We start from the raw sequence: 16,002 nt of genomic DNA on the forward strand, positions 1-16,002 counted from the left end.
CGCCCATCAGATCATTTGTCACATTTATAAAAAACAATTTTGTAATCTTTGTCAATCCAATCTGTCAACTTTGTCAATTTCCAGTGTGTTCTGTCATAAGCAGATAAGGAAAACAGGAACTTAGGGGGTTATTCACAAAGCTGCCGTAGGCAGCCGAGTGAATAACCGACCCGAAGTGAAGTGAGCCGAACGCTGTTCGGCGTTTCACTTCAGGCTTGTACGGCTGATTTCAGCTGTACACCGACTAAAATCAGCCGTACATCGGCTTGCTGCGGCTGGCTTCGGGTCGGCCAAACATGCTCAGCATGTTCGGCTGAACCGAAGTGCAGAAGGAGCTCGACTCCGGCAGGCTACTCGCTGCTGTTCGGCCTATTCTCATAGATGCCGAACAGCAGTGATTGAATAACTGAATGCCGCCAAGCGACATTCGGCTCGGCTACTCTGCTCGGTACCTTCTTTGGTACCGAGCAGAATAGAAAAACAGTTAAAGTAGAAAAAAATAGAAAACGATTGGACGGAGCTAGCAGTGACAGCTAGCTCCGCCCAACTGTTTTCTATTGGCCGGGACCAGCTGTCATTACAATGAGAGCTTGACAGAGCCGGCGGTGATATGAAAGCCGGGTCTGCTTAGCTATCATCCTATGATAGAACAGCGTCCCTGGTTACCAGGTAACCAGGGACGCTAATCAGTCATTACACTGAGAACCCGGCGGTTCTGCTGCCGTCAAAATAAAAATTCAGCATAGGAATGCATAGCTACATTCCTATTGGCTATTTCAATTTGCAATATCCAATAGCAAGCTGGCTATTGCACCCGCCCTCTGCTGCTGTCAATCACTAAAAGGGGACCTGATGGAGAACTTCAGGTCCCCTCTGCTGATTGACAGTAGCAGTGGGCAGGTGCAATAGGTAGTTTGCTATTGCCTATTGCAAATTGAAATAGCCAATAGGAATGTAGCTATGCATTCCTATGCTGTTTTTTTTCTCTGACTGACGACGGCCGGCGGCTCCGATGTCAGAAGAAAAGAAAAAAACTACAGAGCAGGGAAAGGTTTACTCTGCTCGATCGAGCAGAGTAAACCTTTCTGTGAGAAAGGTATCTAATAGCGGGAGACTCCCAGAGAGTAATGAGAGATCAGGGACGTCCATCTGTCATTACACACTGAGAACCCGGTGGAGCAGCTGTGATATCACAGCGGTTCTGGTGGTTCTCAGTGTAATGTCAGATCGGCATCCCTGGTTACCTGGTAACCAGGGACGCTGATCTGTCTCTGCAAGTGGCCGGAGCCAGCCGTGAGATGACGCCCAGCTGTCGGCCTGCTTTGCCTTTCACCTGGGCTCTGTCGAGCCGAAGCATATGCCTTCGGCTCCACTGAGCCGCTCGGCCAACTTCGGAAGCTGTACGGGCTATAGTGAATAGCCCGTACAGCAGCCATTCGGTTCTACTGAACCGAAGGGGTCCTGGGGCCGAAGCTAGCCGAAGAATCAGCCGAAGCTACGGCTAGATCCTTCGGCAGTTTCACAAAGACTGGAGGTCAAAGTTCCTGGTGATGTATGTATCGGGGAGGCATATCTACTGTACATAACTGTCATGGGATAAAGGGTAAAAAAGCCATTTTGTTATGTTATCTCTTGCCTCTTAATCAGTGGCATGGAACTCTCCCCCCTTTCTTCCATTTCATGCTTCCACCCTCTGATTATCTCCTTTCTCTCCCCTTTATTTTTGTACCTTGTCCACACTGTAACCATCTAACAACATTCAGCTTAGACCTAAATCTCTGTTCACTGCCTTCCAATTATAGACACTTTCTTAGTCTTACTTTTTTATTATATCATATTGCCATTACCCATTCAGATTTATTTTTTTTCAGTCTCGGATCTTTAGATCAATAGGAAACCTATGTAGACTCAATGCAAGCTCTTGGTCCACCCATGGTCCCTTCTCTTAATCCTCAACATATTGTAAAAAATGTATAGCACTTGGTGCAGATGGTCTGTCTTTGGTCCCACCTTTTAGTCCACCCCATAAAATGAACAAGGATTACAATAGGTGCAACCATATTTACATTGTTTGTACTAGCACGGTCCACTTTGTCAGACACCAGCTGCCTACATGTGCATCTTCCCTGGTCAAGTAGCAGGCAAGTGCCCAGCTTTCACTAGTTGCCTTGGTGCACTGGTTTAATGTAGGAGGGTGTAGATTTGGCTGTCTCTCCATTGTCTCCCACCACCACCCTGAATACCAGCTGGTACCTTTGCTTTTGCCTAGGTTGCCTTGTGATTGATCCAACTCAGACACATCAACTTTTACTGCAGTAGGATAATATTGAAAAAACAAAACAGAGCTATAATGTCTAAAGAGGAAAACAATGTGAGCAATTCAGGAGAGGACACATTTATATACACTGAGCAGCAATCAAGCTAATCTAAGCATGTGTTAATTTGGTGCCAGATGTAAAGCCTCAGCCTACCTGGCTTCAGGGATTTGTCAAATGCTTTAGGAAACAATATTTGCATGTTTCCTTTCCAGCACAAATGTGTTACATTATTTACTATTTCCTCTGAAGTGTAACAACAACAGCCAGGCAACAAGAATTTCCAAAGGGAGAGGTCAGTAAATGAAGCCTCGTGTTTCTATTGTGACATGTTTCCTTTAGGTCCTATGACAGTACAGGAAACACACAAGGCTTCCTGTTTGATAACAATCTTTTGATGATTTCCACCTTTCTGGAAAAAATTTGTATACAGTTGTTCTTGGCTGCTTGCCATATCTTTGAAGTGCATATGATAAAAATCTTTATTTCTGTTCCACAATGGTTAATACACTGAATAATTGTTGCCTTAAAGGTCAACTCCCAGCATTATAAACTTACCGGGGTAATGCAATCATACATTCTCTTGCTGCAAACGCAAACCCCCATCATTCTTTATATGGCCCTCTCCTGAATTGCTCACATTGTTTTCCTCTTTAGACATTATAGCTCTGTTTTGTTTTTTCAATATTATCCTACTGCAGTGAAAGTTCTTTATATGGCAAATCTGCTTCTTTACATTCTGGGATTAGTACAACTACCGCTGGATTTTTGGCCTACTTGGATGTAAGCGCTGCAGGCTCTCAGTGCTTTGATCATGTCTCCTCCTTCCTCTTGTTCTAGCCATTCACAAAACGAAAGGAGGCAAAGACATGACCAAGATCTATGGGACTTGCAGTGCTGTCCTCAGATGATGCGGTGCAAATGGGGACAGGGTTTGATCATTGTCAATGGTTGGGTTTAGATATACTTTCCCTGCTACCACCTTATGCCATGTCGGTTGCAGAAAGGCCCTATAGGCAGACCTCTGATTGCTATAGCAGATGGAAATTTGAATTTTGCCTACATGGCAAATACTGTCTACTCTTGGCTTTACTACTTCCACGAGCCGTCTCCCATTCCCCCTCCCTAGGGGCAAACACATTCGGCATTGTGTGGTATACCAGAGTGAGAGCAATAATTGTAGGGCCATCATTCACTTTTCACCCTAAACTGTTACATAGTTACATAGTATTTGAAGTTGAATAAAGACATTAGTCCATCAAGTCCAACCTATTAGGATCTCATTCATGTTAAGTTCAGACTCTTTTCCCCGGTGTTTATGCTCCTCAGTGTTGCCAGTTTGTTGCTTAGATCCAGAATCCGGGATTCCAAACAGACAACTCGCTCACATCTAGCACAATTGTATTCCCCCTCGAACGCATGTTCAAGGAACGCATACATTGCACATGACATGCACCTGGTTGCATACCCACTCATGGAAGACATTATTTTATTCCACCCTTACTATTTATCTATTTATTTTTATTTTTAATGTATATTAGGGATTATAACTGATGACCAGTAAAGGTGTGTACAATTTTGGGCACTGTAATCTTTTACCATTTCATGGCTGCATGCGATTTGACAGCTTGACATGTGTGGTGCCTATTTATTCAACACAACCTCATATTTTATATTGATCCAAAAAAACTAGGTTTTATATTGTGTTTATGTGCACCAAAATGAATTTAAATAATTTTTTTAACGGGAAAATTTGGGTTTGATAACTGTACGCAACATGTGTACAAAAAAGGTGAAAATGGTTCTGGCAGCAAAAGAGTTGAACATTAGCCCCTGTAAAGGAATAGAAGCTAAATTAAAGAAATGATATAAATGTTATTGCCAGCAAACAAAAGTTTCTTTTTGCCTGCTTGTTAGTACTGTATACTGCGGTGTAATTTTGTATTTCTAAATTAAGGCTAGTTCAGGTAAACTGGAGCTGAGAACAGACAAGAGCAAACCTACTCCTGTAATAAAGTAATAACTAAATAGAAAATGGAAGTGAATGTCATTAGAACATGCACAGCTCTTTAGTGTCTGCCTAAACGATATTCCGTTCTTACTTTATAAACAATGGGATTAATAAGATTCTTACTAATGTTTCAAAAGGCATGCTATTCTTGGAGATTGAAACTAAGGAACCCCATGGAGAAAAGATATGCATTTAAATCCATATGCATACAAGTGCTATATTGTTATGTTATTGTAAACTACTGTTAAATATTAATATTCATGTAGTTTATATCAGCAAGGCTGTGGGAGCTAGCGTTTTAATGAATATGCTTTCAGTGTTTTGTTTATAATAATAAATACTTCCCCATCCTCATCAGATAGTATTCATAGGGGGACTAGGGTTGGAGCACAGACTAATGGATTTGCAGAGACTTTGGCTGGGATTAATGTATTTATTTATCTATATGAAAGAGCATGAGTAGGTATTTTCATTTACCTGAAACCAAAATGGCAGATACCACTTCAAGATCCCCCTCCTCAACAATGAACAGCTGCAGTTTTCTTTTAAAAGAGAACTATGAGGTGAGTGAAAACCACTCATCCTCATAGTTCAAGCCGACGTGTGACAATGAAACTGTCACACGTCAGCTCAATAGATCGGGTGACTGTCAGTAATCGCTCCCCGCAGGGATTCCCCCCCCCCCCCCCCTCCCTGCTCCGATCCTCCAGCGCTGACTGGAGGAACGGATGCGGGCGGACACAGCTGGCTCTGCCTCTAGATAGGTAGAGCCAGCTGTCATTCACATAGCTGGGTGGAACTCGATAGCATTGTCAGGATCCGTCCCGGCTGCAGCTGTCTTAGATCGTGAAGCGAGTGAACGCATACCGTCGCTCGTTCACTTCTTGATCATCTCCCTGTAGAGAGCAGTGACTGTCAGTCACGGCTACCTGCAGGGATTCCCCCCCTCCCCGCGAAGGAACGGACGGGGAGGGGGGGTACAGCTGGCTCTGCCTTTGGATAGGCAGAGCCAGCTGTCACTCACGCAGCTGGGTGAATCTCGACAGTAATGTGGGAATCCGTCCCGGCTGCGGCGGTCTCAGTATACTGCGAGCTGTAGCTCGTGGTATGCTGAGCTTTGGGTCACGGGAGGACGCTAGGATATGTCCTCCCGTGACCCTTAAGAGAACTATGGGGAAAAACACTTACCACATAGTTCTCTTTTAAAGAAGAACTGCAGGAAATTGTTTTATTAACCCTTGCAGTGGGGATACCCCCACACTGCAAGGGTTAAGTGCTCGTTTGTGTCTAGGTTAAAAAAGTTATACTCACCTGAAGCTCTGAGCCTGCTTCTTCCTTGACCGGTCCTTCCAGTGTCTCTCTTCCACTGCTGCATAAATATAAATTATCAACATCTATACACAGTGTACAGACTTGAGGATGCTGAGGAAGATTCCAATGCTGTTGTGGAGAAGGAGACAGGCTAGAGGGAGCGCTGTGACAGCTGGCCGGATCAGAGGTTCGGGTGAGTATAACTTTATTATTTTTGTCCCTAGACACAAACGAGCCCTTAACCTTTGCAGTGCGGTGATAGCCCCACTGCAAGGGTTAATAAAAACATCTCCTGGAGTTCTTCTTTAAAGCAATGCTTAGAAAAACATGGAGGCTGCCATGGATAACTTATCCTTCTGAAAATGCTGGTTGCCTTGTTGTCATTCTAAATTAATGGCTTCAATTCTTTGCATCACCAGTCTGGAACAAGCATGCAAAACAAGAGTTCTGACTTAATTTGCTGTATGCTAGTTCTAGGCCAGTGTCTCAGATTGTATACAAGTCAGTTAATTAGTATTATTAATGGGAAGCTAGCAAGGAAGTCAGTACTGGCAGCGTCCAGGTTTCGCCCAAATCAGGCATAATTTATTTATTTATTTGTTTTTTGTTTTTTTTTTCACATAGTAGTCCAGAAAAATTCAGCTTGTTTATTTGTTATGTGCTAAGTTTACTTTGTGCCAGCTCCTAATACATGGTCCACTTTTCACAAGAACATGGAATTTGTGCCTAGCTACCCCCAGGTACAGCCACAAGGATTGGAAAAGGAGAATATGGGGGTACAGTTATTTATCCTTTGTTTTTTTGTTTTACATTTTTTTATATAAGCAAAATATGCTAATCACGTTAAGGAGCCTATACTGACAGAAATATGAAGGCTGACATTGTTGACCTCCAAAAATACAAGTGGTCTTGTTACCTCTAGATTCAATATATTCTGTGTCACTGACCTGAAATAAGCATGCACAATATAAAGTCAGGGTGTTACAGGCTGGTGACTCAGGAAGTCATTGGAGCATCTAGGAAATAGTAGTTTCAGAATTGGAGATCAGCAAAGGCAGCCTCCTCACTTCCCCAGTCCATTTTATCTTTAAAGTTGATGCACCCTAAAAATGCACACTTCACAGGCATCAATAGAGCATGTGCAAGCATTACCAGATCCCAATGATACTTTGAGTAATAAATATATATATATAGATCTATATATATATATATATCAATGAATAATGCTGATTATTCCCGGCTCCCAGTCTATGCAGCCTAGATTACATGAACGTAGATTACCAATGCTTACTGCAAAATGTCTATTGTTTTCCATCAGCAGTGGGATATTGTTACAACATATTTATCAGCAAAGCTGGCAAATACTGTTTGCTGGTTTCATTTACACAGCAGCCACTGTCTGCTGTGAGGACTGGGACCTGCGTGTCAGTCCTTGTGATTTTGCACAGTGGGAGAAGAAGTCCAGGATAGACTAGGTAATTAGATGACGTTTCTTGGGGTTTAGCATATACCTAGGTCATCAACTAGTAAAAGCCTAACCTAAGATAAAATGTTCTTTTTAGTTTTAGATAGAGAATGGAAAATGTCCAAGTTGATTAGATTAACCCTCACTTCCTGTCATGGGTAGTCTCTTCGATGAGGACACATACAAAGGCAAAAATACATTTTAGTAGAGTGAGGAAGATATACTAAATTCTGACATTGTTTCTGTGTCTACAGCTGGCAGCTGCAGGGCATTTCCCCATCCCTTTGAAAAGATTTCCTCTTACTTCCTGTTTTGTCTCCAGGACAGAAACGGAAGGTAAATCACAGACAAAAGCAGAAAAAACAGGGCTTTAAGCCATTTCCTACTATATCAAAAAATAACAACGTTTTGGATAGAGATATGTAGCGCCCTCTAAAATGTCGCTATTCAATTTAGAGATACCTGGACTGTAACATATATTGCCTTGTGTTCTTATGTTCTGTGGCATCAGTTCACATTGATGCACTGCATTGGTGTGCACTGAAAAAAAATGGGACATGTTGCATTTGTGCGCCACGCAATGCATTCTAATGTGCTATAATCCATTGCTACGTGCTGTAGCGCATAACAATAACAAACGACTGTAAAAAGACAAAGTATGCACTCTGATGCGTTTTAACAACACATTGCACAATAGTATGTGTGCACAAAACACATAAGTGTGAATGTGCTATGCACACCTTTTAGAATAAGCCACAAATCCAGGCATCCTTCTTGCATCTATCCCATTGGAGCATCCCTGCAGCCTTAAAAAAATATGTACAGATACAGTACCTTTTTTCTAGGTCTATTTGGTCTGGTTCAGTGACATCACAGGTCCTATTCATCCTCTTCCTGCTCTGGTGGCTGGGAGATCCTAAACGTTGCAGACACATGGCCTTGCTCTCTGCAGCTTTCTCCTGAGTCAAGGGCAAGGGGTGAAGCCATGATGCCATGTAGTCAAAGAAAGTCTGCAAGGGGACAGTCCAAGGGACAGTGTGTGTGTATTGCAGACAATCTTTTTAAGATATGCAGGCCAGTCATTGATTTATTTTTTTCCCAGGCTGGAGTTGGGCTTAAAGTAAGAGAAACAGCCAGCAGCGGGCATTTATACTTATTTATGCTTGAATTGTTATAAAGTGCAGCCTTGCTTTTGTTTATGTAACTATAACTGTAACTGGACTATATGCCATGATAAGCGAAATTCCTTTTCCATGAATCGATCCGTTGCATTTACTATTTGTTACGTACATCGATGGTATCTATATGATTGCAGTCTGTGAACAACTTATTTTTTAATTAATGAGTATTGCAATGTCTGATCGAAAGTTTCTCTTTTAGGATTGAACGCATACACCTCCTAGTATTATGGGCTTGTTATCAATGTGGGTCCATTATGCTTTGTTTATTTCACGTATTGTAGCAATGGCATTGTCCTTTGTAATCCCTGTTTTTCTTTCTTGTCTACCAAATAAAAAAATTGTTAATCACAAAAAAAAGTGCAGCCTTGCCTTTAAGGCAATATCTGATTTTTCTATTATTTATTCACTTTATCTTCTTGTCAATGCAAAGTTGTCAGGCTGTAATCTGCTCCTCAATGTGCATTTTATAATAATTTGCAAGCAGGAGCATAAGGTTTTATTGCAGAAGGGACACAGTCTCTCTTCTGCATTAAAAAGAACATGCTGGATCGGAGGTAATCAGATATAAATGGACACAAGTGCGTTTACATTCAATTCCCCATAGGCCAACATGGGACTAGTAATTTCTGGACGGACACAGATGTCACAATGGTGACAGCCGTTATGGTCGACAGGGGATCCGTACACAGATCCCCTCCTGATCGGAACTCAAGGTGCCTGTGTGAAAAGTTTCCTGACTTGGAAGTGTACATACTCATAAAATGCATTGTACCTTATGGAGATTCAGATTATGTACTCAGATTTCCTTGCAATCAAAGGCAAATTAAACTGATTCAACCAGTCTGTATGTTAGTGTTTCCTTCCTGCCTCTTAACTTGCCATGCACAGTATGAAATGGTAAAAAAAGCTAATGGAATGCACAGCAACTGCATAATTTCCAGCTATTTAGGATTACATTTGTGGTCATTGTAAATGCAAAAAAACACAACATTATACTGAAAGGTGATTTCAACATATTCGGTGTGCAACCTCATCTTAATATTGAACCAATTATCGTTCAGCTTCCTCTGACTCCTGTTAAATAAGCATTAGGATTTAAATCAAAACCTCCTGCTTCACGTCAGTGCTCTGAGAATGTAGAATATCCACAGTGTGACACCTATCAATGTCAGCAGCTCAGAGGAAATTTTGGTCTGCAAGGGAAAATTTACCCGGGCACTAAAACTGAAAAGAAACTCTAGGCAAAAAACTCCTCTTTTGACCAGTGAGATTCAAATTTCTAACCCAAAGCATATTATTTTCATTACAGGATGCTAACCATATTACTTGAATCTTAAAGTATCATCCCTGGTGCTCAAAGCCAGATAATGACCTTCCTGTTCCACTTCTCCTGGATATTCCCTCCAGGACAGCAGGTAAAACTCACACCCCAGGCTTTGGGTTCTCTCTAACACACCCTGCCTAGGCAACAGGTCTGAAAGGAAGAGACACCTTGATGTAGACCTTCTCCAGGCAAAGCCTGAGATTCATGAGAGCTCTCATAGCTCACTCAAAAATATTTATACCCCCGAGCATGTACCACTGTCAAGAAACCTCCTCTGGGTTGGCTACATAGATATACATAGTCCAGAGACCAGAATTACCAGTTTCCACCAATTATGAAGAGAGACCTTTGTAACCACCAAAATGCACTTCCTTTTTTGTTAACTGCTACAGCTAAAAAAAAAAAAAAATCTATTTTGGACACATACCAGAGGATTGGCGCTTATGAATGGAGGTAATCAAAAACTCACTGATGGCAGGCAGAGCCTTTGCTATGCAGGGATGAAGATCTTGGACCTTCAAATGCATATAAGGGCACACTTATGGCTACTATTGTCAGAGACACATATTTATAAGGAGTAGTCAGATGAAAAGCAGCTGTGTACATGAACAGAGCATGCTCATTGTGCATTTGAAAAACTTGGTGATGCTGCAGAACATTTTTAGTAAGTGCAGACTCGTTTCAGGCTCTGAATGGTCACATACATCTCCCTTCCATAAGAAAAGCCAATATACTTAACATCAATGGTATGTGATATAGAAGGGAGCTGGAAATCTTAAGGGAAACCTGTACTATGATGATTATGCAAGTGTGAGCTGCCACTTGCTAACCTCTTTCTAGATATGCTAGCTGACTGAATGTAGCTTTAATACCTTCTAAATAACTGGACTGTAACAAGAAAACTTTTAGTGAATTCAGAACTCCATATCTGCTTAGTCTTTTTGGTTTAGTGACCCAAAGTAATGAAACTGTTTTTTTAGCATGACCGCCAGATAATTGGAGCATTCAGAAGGCCAGCAATGGCAGCCTTCATGTTTCACTCAAGTTTCCTTTAAGGGCTTGTTCACAACATGTCCATTAAGCTGTCCATTGGGCACAAAGAAAACAATTGTTGCTCACACCACACGTGCATTGGTGTACAGAAAAACTAAGCTCAATGGACATGGTGTCAACAAGCCCTAACACTTACTTCAAGATATTGATCTGAACAAGTGCTCATGCAATGAAACACTCCATTTCAAATAAATTCTGAAATTTAATTTGAGCACTTAGAAGCTTGCTTGTAGGGATGTTTAAAATAATATTTGTATAGAACAAGAACATATCCTTAAAGCAAAAAGGTTTAAATTGAGGGAGGACAATTTACTGTGGCTCACATTCAGCTTTTTAAAATGCACATTGCTATATTTATACTGGATGGTTGTTTTTCTCTCCTTTTAAAATGTGAGCCGAATTCTCAGAATAGAACTTTGTTAAAGCAATTGTCATCTTTGTAATGGTAAAAAAAGATGCTGAATATATAAATGTGTTTTTTTTTTCAGCTAAATGTTGCTGGACTCATTTATTTATAGGAGGCCAATGAATAAGAGCTGTATAAATAACGTGTCTGCCTAGCTATGTAACACCTATTATTCTTTATTATGAAACCAATGATATCATGAGTGCTGAACTGCCAACCAGGTTTTTGTTGTTTTCTTGATTTGTTTTCTGTTTTTTTTATTTTGGAACAAAGAGAGGCATATAATTTATTCTAAGGTTATAGTCTGTACCACAAAAACATACATAACATTGCCCATGCCGACTGCAATATTTGTAATGTCACACTTTGTTAAAAGGCTGTTGTTTGCCTGCTCCCCGAATGTGGGCTGTTGTGAGCCAATACTCATTTTTAAAGCCAACTGCAGGGATATCCACTCACTGTTTAAAATGATCAGACATGTATTGCTAAGTATACAATACACTGTGCCACCATTGAGGCTGTATTGGCAATGCTAGGGCACCATCAATAAAGACACAGCCAGATAGCACTGGTAGGTAGGGCAGCCCTTGAAGAAGAAGAATGTGTCCCTAGCTGTCATCATTATATGCAGATGGCTTGGTGCTATCCTAGACCCATTTGACTTCTGAAATCTGCCCCTGGCTCATAAAAGCAAAAGGGAAAACAGAACATGAGTTGTTGTTTTTTTAGTTTCACTAAAGCTGACTGAAATGGTTAGTTGAAATGCATAGTAGAGATCTATAATCTCTGGGTCTGAAGCAACTATATTTTAACAAGCTTTGCCTTGGGATTTCAGAAGGACCAATCAGAGAAAAGCACAGATAAAGGTATATGTGTACACATACAGGCTTGGAATGGCTTGACAAATGATGCAGATTGGAACCCTGCTGGTAAAGTACTCTCAAAATGTGTACAAGGGGCATACGTGGCCTCATCAGTGTTGCACCTAATGCTACTGATAAAGCCATTCACTACATGTCAGAATTATTTCAGTAATCATTATTAAATTAGACTAATACAACAAAATGGAGGAAACAAACATGCAATCATTGCAGAGGGCAATTTTGACAATCTGTAGGCAACAAATTGGCAATTGGTAGAGCAAAATTACACATGGACTCATACACACGCACACACCTGCTCAAACATAAATACATACACGCAATAGGTTGGACTTGATGGACTTATGTCTTTATTCAACCTCAAATACTATGTAACTATGTAAATCTACAAACACATACTTCTAGATAATTGGGGCTTTGTATTCTTTGCTTACCTTATTTCTCTTGTCTTTCCCAGTCTTCTGACAGTGGCCATGTTTACTAAGGGCAGGTTACTATCTCTCCTTTTACTTCTTTGATTTCTGGCACATGTGACTAGACATGTGACTAGCACATGTGACCATGTACATCATCTCAGGGGAGGAAAATGCCTTTCCCTGAGATCTCATGAGATTACCGTTGAGATTTTCCAGCAATGCTCTGCTGATGACAAGGCAATCCCAGTGTGCATTGCTTTGGCAAACTAAAGTCATTTTGCCCTTTCAAAGCAGGAAGTGAATGCTCTGCAAGTGTATTTCAAAATCACAGCATTTTACACCTGACGTGTCTATGTTATTATTAATCATCATACATAGAGGGGTGCATTGGTAGAATTTGATTTTTGGGTGTAAATGCAGAGCTATGTGGGGAAGTTGCTTAAAGTGTATTTCCACTTTTGGAGACAAATTGGGAACACCTACTTTATATTTGTTACATGTTCCTAATAACATAGCATAACTTTTTTAAAAATTAGAAATTGCAGTTTACCTTTTTAGATGCACATTCTGCTAACTCCAGTACTAAAACAAACTTGCTTAGTTCTTACTGGGGGGTTGGGGGGAGTTTTGTTTCTGATCATTTAACCTGTCTGTACTGAGCTGGAAGATTTCACTATCACTTGTAAACTGGATGAGCAAAACTGTATGTAGTAGCAAAAGGTTAAAGCCCTGAAGCTTGTATGTTAAAAGGGGGGGAGCTCAGTCTGTCCCAAGTCTTCTATTACAACGGTGAGAATTTCCTGTTACTGAAAATGAGAGAGAAGCTTGCAAAGATCTACTAAATAGAAATATCTAAAGAGTAAGAAATAATTAAAATATTATTTGTAGATATGTTGCGTGAGTAGGTACAGTAACTAATATTTAAGGGGGTTTTCTCTACTTTGAAAGCAAAGTGGAAATACACTTTAAACAATGGAGGAAAAGAAAAGAAAAGTAGAGGTATTGACCATGGCACAAGTCATTCATTGCCTTTTAAAGTTGTACTTCTGCAATTGTTCTACTTACAGTGTATGTCTAGCAAAGATGTGTCTGCTAAAATAAAGAGGGCAAGCTGCTTTGAAGCAGAACTCAAATTTCAAACAAAATATTTAGCTTGATTTATACTTTTATACTTCTAGTTTTTACAGCTGCCCTTTATTTTGTCATCACACCAGCACTTCCTTGTGGATTTAACCTCATGTTTAAAATATAAATCTGTCCTTTAGCTTTGTGACAGTCAGTGTGGCACAGCTCTATATATCTCCGCTGCCTGTCTGTTCATTGCCCCTGAAGTTCTCCAGACTACATGGGAGACGTACAATAATAAGGCACTATGAGACATGTAGTCCCTTTTTATTTGTTCTCTTCTCTTGTCCATCGCCGGCTGTATTAGAGGGGAGGAAGGAGATTAGATCAGTCACATGGTCACGACTTTTTACTTCTATTTCAGGTTGTTCTAGAGACCTTATTATTGACGGCTCAGCGCCTGTATACTAAGTTCCTCCTCAGGGTTAGAGTCCCAGCCTCAGGGTTAGAGTCCTAGCCTGCTCACAGAGGGTTCCAGTATGGACACAGGTGCCCCAGCAGTGTCTCGGCAGACTGTATTCCACAGCTTAACACACATAGCCATGTGTCCTGTTCCAAACACTCCACACAGAGAGACTGACTGGCTTCCTGTTCCTATTTAACACACCCTCTAGCTGGTGGTTTAACCCTTTCACTACCAGAACTGGCTGTAGTCAGGGATGGAGGCTCTGAATACAAGGTGACCTTAACAGGACCACCACCTAAACAAGGAAGGGCTATACCGTCCATCCAGGACCCATTCCTGGCGTCCTGTACAGTACATATAAACCGTTAAAATATTATATTCAATTTGTTAAATCAATGTTCATGATAAACAACTGCCATATTATTTTTTTTCAAAAACACGCAATGTTTTCCTCTTTATTCCTTTGTTGTATTTCAGCACTCTCTTTAAACCCACATCCTCTCTACATGCATGCAAGTGGAACTTGCATTTCTTAACTATTTTAAAATACCAGTTGATGCTCCCCGTGCCTTTTTTCAACAAAGTGACAACACAAAACGCCCTACACGGAAATCACTACAGCGTTGTCACCACGACTAGAAGAGCTACGAAAGGACAAAACACTGCAGGCAATAAAGGGAGATCGGAACATAAAAAATTACTATACATGGACTTTAAACATGTTAAATCTTTATATGAGATTTTAGTGATTGGGTTTACATATAGTTTAAGCAGCAACCTGTATTGGGGTGGCTATAGAATCTATACACTATAAAATGTGAACAGCGAACAACTAAGGCCCCATTCACACAGGCATTTTGGGATTCCTGCTGCAAGAACCTAAAGATTTCTGCGGCAAGAATACTAGATGTCCGTTTCAGATTGGCGGCCCCTGTACCAATTGAAGCTAATGACAGAATGACAGCTGCCGCATCTGTCAGCAGCAGTCTGCATGGAATCATATTTGGTACAATTATCTGGGCTTTGGAATAGATCAGTGTCGCTGGACGCATCCCAACTTCAGACTGTCTAAAAGTATTAGGTAATATTTAGACAGCCAAACTGTCCTAACTTTAGAAATGATAGAAAAAGCTTTTGTTTAAAATGCAATTCTTTAAACATTTATAAGATAAACACAATCTATCCTTAGGCAAAAGAATTCATAAGACAAATGGGTTGACAAGATGGACCATTTGGTCTTTATCTATAGCACAGCAGTACCAGTATGATTCATCCTTGACGTATGACACTCATCACTGGCTACAACAAAGTTTATTTAATAAAGCCAACGGTTCATGTTCACTATTTAATACCGTAGTTTTAGGATTAAAAATGATCTGCTGTCATATAAAGCTTCTACGTATTTCCCAGTGGTTCCTGGGCCATTCTGCAAGCTGACTGCAAGATATACAAATGTATTTACAGTAATTATTCTAGCAGCCAGATAGTTTATGCTACAGTCATGTATGGATAGGAATATGCATGGATCCCTATTGCAGCAGTAGCAGTACTGCAAAATCTGCTAAAATATAAAGCATGTAATATAGATTTGTTGGCTTTTTGCTGTATGCATTTGAACGTAAAGGGACATATGCATGAATAGTAAGATAATAACAATGTTTCTGTCTACAGCCGCTAATCAGCATTCAAATGTCACATCTACTGTCCATGGTTAAAAAATTAAACAAGGGTTTTATTGGTTGCTATAATGAACAATATTTTTTTATTGTAAGCACACTTTTTGTACACCAAAGTGGTAGAAGCTTAGTTTGTTAGCGCCTTGATGTAAATGATGGTTAAAGTATTTGTAAACCCTAACAGAATGACATTTAGGGTGCATTTAAAAAGCATTATTAAAAGGAGAACTATGAGGTGAGTGATTTTCACTCATCCTCGTAGTTCTAGCCGACCTGTGACAATGAGACTGTCACAGGTCGGCTCGGTAGATGGGGAAGTGAGCGAACACATAACGGCGTTCGCTCACTTCTCGATCCTGTCACGGTTCTCTGCCGTGACAGGGGAGGGACAGGATTCCCCCCTCCCCGCTCCGATCCTCCAGCGCTGACTGG

The 16,002-nt window shown here is 40.7% G+C and overlaps 1 protein-coding gene across 1 annotated transcript in view; it reads right to left on the minus strand.

Annotated features, from left to right (window-relative positions):
• The window catches only part of LVRN (laeverin), a 105,653-nt gene that overhangs the window by 74,986 nt on the left and 14,665 nt on the right, over positions 1-16,002 (minus strand). The gene's annotated exons all lie outside the window — the stretch shown is intronic.

Source organism: Nanorana parkeri, unplaced genomic scaffold (assembly GCF_000935625.1).
Source record: "Nanorana parkeri isolate BGI_ZX_2015 unplaced genomic scaffold, ASM93562v1 scaffold417, whole genome shotgun sequence".
In the NCBI taxonomy this organism is placed as follows: domain Eukaryota; kingdom Metazoa; phylum Chordata; class Amphibia; order Anura; family Dicroglossidae; genus Nanorana; species Nanorana parkeri.